Genomic DNA, 4,999 nt, shown 5'->3' on the forward strand with positions numbered 1-4,999 from the left:
CCTCCTCCTCCTCCTCCTCCCTCCTCTTCCACGCGACCAAACCCACGCCCAACCGCGCCCAGGTCTTCTTCCCCAGCTCCGGCCAGCGGCTAGGGTTTTGGCGACCGGTGCCCCACTTTCTTCAACAATTCCGGCAGGCTATAAAAGGACCGGCCAGGGGAGGCAGGCGGCTAGGCGGTGGGGAAGGAGGCCGGGCGGTTTAGGGGGCCTGGCGGTGGTAGCGGCGGCCGAGCTAGGTCGGGGTTGGGGCTCTATGGCCGGAGCTCGGAGCTCGGTGTCGCCGGCGAGCATGGCCGGTGAGAGGGGGGAGGGGATGAAGGCAGCCGCCGCGGACGCTAGGGTTCGCCGGAGCTGCCCGCGACGGGGTGATGGCCAGTGGCAGGGGCGAGGATGATGAGGAGGGCAGGGTCGAGGATGACAGCGATGGAGGGGGCGGAGGAGGAGGGGCACGGGAAGGGAGAAAGGGCGTGGGGGAGGAGGCCGGGCGCGAGGACGACGGGGTGACCTTGCCGCAACTAATAACCACACAAAACAAGGATCAAAGATAGATCATTTTAATTTTTCTAAGTAAACAAAGGGGCTCAGCCTTTTCCCTTTCGCCAGTTGTTGTAATTTCGATGTTAATGGCGATAGCTAATGTACAAAACCTATCATTTTGTAGACCAATAACATGGAAATTGTAGTACACGTGATGCACTTCAGATTTGTATAGAGCCAAGATTAAGGTTTGGTGTAAAATCAATTTAGGCTATAAGAAACCAAACTATTGATATTATTCACTTTTAATTTAGGCCATCAGTTTGTCTTTTTTTTTACTGAACTAGGCCACAGTTTGTTTTCGTGCCTTGGCTCACCATTAGTCTGGCGGATGTTGTGTTCAGCACGCACCCTAACTGTGGTTGCCATCCAAATGAACTCTAATAATACTCAAATGTATTACTAGAACTAACTTGCCTGTCATATTTGGTGCATTATTATAAGTGTGCCGTTTGAGTATTTCTATATACGTGTGCAATAAGCAGGCCGGGGCACGCTTCCATGTGTTACACATTTTCTCCTCAATCTCGGTTTGCGTGCTCCTCGCCTCCCTCTTCTCTTCCATCCTTCCTTCGTCTCTCCTGGCTCCGGCACTGGAGTCTGTATTCCGCCCCTCTCCTATCCATCCTCCGCCTCTCTACCATCCCTGGAACTACCGTGGATGTGTCACCCATGGATGTGCGACGATGGCGCCCGTGGAGATGTTGCGACTGTAGGGGACCATGACGTCTAAGAGAGGGAGGGTGAATTAGGCAACTTAAAATTCTAACTCTAAACTATGACCTCTTTTTCTAACCCTAGCAAAACCTATGCAATAGATAAACTATCTAAAAGTGCAACTACGGTTTTGCTAGTGTGTTGCTATCTCTATCACAAAAGGAGTAATACAATCAATATAAATGCGGAAGCTAAGGAGCAAGGTAGAGATATGCAAACTCCCGTCGACGACTCCGGTATTTTTACCGAAGTATCGAGAAGCGCACAAGCTTCCCCTAGTCCTCGTTGGAGCCCATCGCAAGGAATCTCTCGCAAGGGCCAAGCTCCCGGTCAGGTAACTCCGTGGATAGCCTCGGGCCTTCCCCACGCGCAAGTGGGTCTTCGACGTGCCTTCCGGCAAGCCTCTCCCGGATGCTCCCCGCCATCTTCACTATCAAGCTTCTGGCCGAAATGCCGCGGGCCATGTTCCCTCCGGTACACGGTGGTGGCCACACCACAACCACAGTTGGTGTGATCTCGCAAGACTACAAGCCCCTCCGATGTACAACAATGGTGCGCGCAAGCACCGAGTGGTAAGAGGTATGCAAATCTCACTAAACACTAAGCCTAAACCTAGAGCAAGCGCATAAGCGGTGGTCTAATCAACCTAAGCACTTCGCAAAGAACCTACGCTAATCACCTAATGAATCACTAAGTACTATGCAAGTGGAGATCACTAAAATGGTGTATCGACACCCTTGATATGTTTCCTCAGCTCCACTCCCTTCATTTGGCTGGTTGGGGGATGTATTTATAAGCACCATTGAGAAAGTAGCCGTTAGCGACAAAATCTCGTTTTTCTGCTACTGACCGGATGCGTCCGGTCGTCCTGACCGTTAGAGCCACGATCAACTGATCGGACGCTGCCAGCGTCTGGTCACATACCACCGGACGCGTCCGGTCGCAATTTCGCTGCTCTAGAACCTCTCTGTACTCGATCGGACGCTGCTGTTCTGCGTCCTGTCGTTTTGCCGCCAGCGTCCGGTCCAGTGTCTAGTCACTGCTGCTGACGCCTTCTGTTGCTGAGCCTCTTGATCGGAGCGTCCGGTCACTTTCCGTCAGCGTCCGGTTACCTCTGAGAGCTCATTTCTTCGCGATCTTGCGTACGACTTGGTTTCTATCTTCATGCTTGGATTTTGCTTGATATCTTGAGTCTTCTCTTGTGCTTCTAGGGTCTTGCTTAAGGTGTTGATCATCGGATCATCACGTCACCTTCGTCCAAGTCATGTCTTGCACCCTATTGAACTACAAAACAATCACTTACAAATTCATTAGTCTAATTTGGTTGTGTTGGTCATCAAACACCAAAATCCAAAGTAAATGGGCCTAGGGTCCATTTTCCTTACAATCTCCCCCTTTTTGGTGATTGATGACAACACAACCAAAGCAATCAAATAATAGAATTTTGAAATTTGAAAACTACCTACTTGCTAGGATGCAATGCAATGGGCAAGGTTATATGATGCTAAAAGATACTACTTGTAAGACTAAAATATACTACATAAAAACTTAACTTGCCCTTGCAAATGTCCCCATATGGCATTATGGATTTAAGCCTTGCTTCCTACAAATTTTCCCATTACATGGACTAATCCATAATCCACTATCCTCCCTTTCTCAGACCATTACCACTTATAAATTATTGTGATCTAGCTTTTGGTCCTACAAATTAATGATTACTTTTGGTCCTCTAAATTCTCCCCCTTTGGAATCAAACACCAAAAAGGAAGATATTAATAGCACAAGGGAGGGTCAAACTTTGTGATCCTTTGTATGTAGAGTGAAATAGGTCACAAAATTTGACTCTCACATTATATAGACTAAGCTCTACCTAAATATATGCATACATATGGTAGAAGGCAAAGCATATGCATAATTGGCAAATTTTTGCTCAAGGAAATTTAATCTATATAATGCATGGAGAAAGCATATAAATATCAAAATAAGATCAAAATGATAATATTGGTTTAGAAATACCACATGTGGAAACCAATATGATTTCTACCACTTGCAATAGGTGGTGGATATTTGAAGTATGATGCTTAACTTCGGGGACTCTATTTTCCTTGCAATGAGACTACTACACACATGATAAGCTTGAGAAGGTGTTAGTCTCAAAGCATCCAACTTGTAGAGTAACCTCCCCCTAAATTTGTGCACACAAATATGGAATACTTGTAGAAAACATGCACATTGATTTTAGAATAAAAAATACCACTTGAAAGATGACATCACATGAATGTGAGAGTCATTTTCGAAGGCGATATTTGGGAGAAATTATCTATAATTTGGACTTTGGCACATATTAGATGAACAATCGAAAGACAAGCTATGTGTCGTGCTCCTAAACAATTTTAAACCATGTAGGATTGCTCCAAAGAATAAGAATGAAACCGAGCAAGCCTACCATAAGATATACCTAGTGTATGCATGACAAAAAGATATAAGCATACAAATGCAAACCTAGGCATGAAAAGTAACTAGATGCTTAAAGATGCCACTAGTAGGAAATTAAATCTAATACCACTTGAAGCAAATTGAATCTAGTTAACTAACATGAGAAGGGGAATTTGGGTCCATAGTATTCACTAACCCGCTTGGCAATGATCTTGTCCATCATGATGCACCCCATGAAATGCACCCATACTTTGCAAGTCTCTAAATTTCCCGAAGTTCATTGGACCTCTCACTTCTCTTTCGGGATCTAAACCTTCTTGGTGCTCTTCATATTGGAAATGATTTCCTTTGGCACCCAAAAGCGTTTGACCCCATTGTTGGCTTGCTTGTTCACCTTGATGGCCACCACCTTGTCATTTTTCTTCTTCTTCAAAAGATAAGGTGTGGAGGCCTTCTTGTCCACCTTGTTGGTGTAGGTGTTGGAGAGCTTGCTTGTTTGCTTTTTCTCTTTCTTCTTTGCTCCTCCCTCATTCTTCACCTTGCACTCATAGGACTTGTGACCTTCCTTGTGGCACACGTAGCAAACCACGGTTTGTCCTTCATCAAGCTTCTTCACTCCCTTGATGGTGTTATCTTGATGAAGTTAGGCTTGTTTCGCCTTGCCTTTCACTTGAGTCAAGTCCTTGGTGAGGCGAGCTACTTCTTGCTTGAGTTGCTCATTCTCCTTTGCAACCTCTTGTGTGTATGTATCTACAACAACTTTCTCAACACAAACTTGGTTGCACAAAGATGAGTCTAAACATAAATCATTACAAGAAGTAGAGGCATCCTTTATAGACATGTTAAAGGTAGAACATTTCTTTTTAGATGCCTTGGTGGGGGTTGTACTAACGGCTTTAAGATTAGCAACTTTATTTGTTAGCTCATCACAATATTTGTACACAGTTTCCATTTTAGCAAGCAAACTTTTATAAGCATCTTGTGAGCTACCTAACTTTTCTTTTAATTTTTCATTTTTCTTTACAAGTTGCTCATCATTGATTGTGCATGCATTTGTTGTTGCACTAGCCTTAAGTTGCTCAAATTTAGTAGATAGTTCAACATTGAGATTAGCAAAGTTCTCATATTGTTCAAACAAAGTTTTGTATGCTTCTTGTGAACTATCTAGCTTTTCTTTTAATTTTTCGAGCTTCTTTTGTTGACTAGTGCAAACTTTAGCATAATTAAGATTTTATTGCACAATTTCATCATAAGAAGGCATTTCATCATCACTCTCACTCTCACTAGAGGATGAGCTTTCGTTACCTCA

The sequence above is a fragment of the Miscanthus floridulus genome, unplaced genomic scaffold (genome assembly GCF_019320115.1).
Source record: "Miscanthus floridulus cultivar M001 unplaced genomic scaffold, ASM1932011v1 fs_235_3_4, whole genome shotgun sequence".
Taxonomy (NCBI): Eukaryota; Viridiplantae; Streptophyta; class Magnoliopsida; order Poales; family Poaceae; genus Miscanthus; species Miscanthus floridulus.